The sequence below is a fragment of the Anoplophora glabripennis genome, unplaced genomic scaffold (genome assembly GCF_000390285.2).
Source record: "Anoplophora glabripennis isolate ALB-LARVAE unplaced genomic scaffold, Agla_2.0 scaffold586, whole genome shotgun sequence".
Taxonomy (NCBI): Eukaryota; Metazoa; Arthropoda; class Insecta; order Coleoptera; family Cerambycidae; genus Anoplophora; species Anoplophora glabripennis.
Genome location: NW_019416769.1, coordinates 5279 through 5641, shown reverse-complemented (window position 1 = coordinate 5641; position 363 = coordinate 5279).

Here is a 363-nt window from a genome sequence, read left to right as displayed (position 1 = left end):
TACAAACAGACATAAACAGAAAAAAAATTGTGCTGGCATATTTATAACAAGAACAAGTCTAGAAAAAATGTATGTTCGTGACTTGCGTAGACTGCGCGTAACAGCCCGAGTTTATTTGTTTCCCGTGTGTCGTTTCAATTCGTATTATGTTAGGTTAGGTTTGCGGTTTGTCAGTTTGCTTGGTTTCGTTGTTATTCATCTTTACTTTGACGCTATTTTATGTGATAATTTGTAGTGTGTGCAGTTGTGGTTATTGTAAGGTGCATATAAAATAATGAATATTGATGCAAAATGTTTAAAACGATATGTGTAGAGATTTCCAATTTTGCGTCACATCTACCTAAATATAGTTATACCCACTAC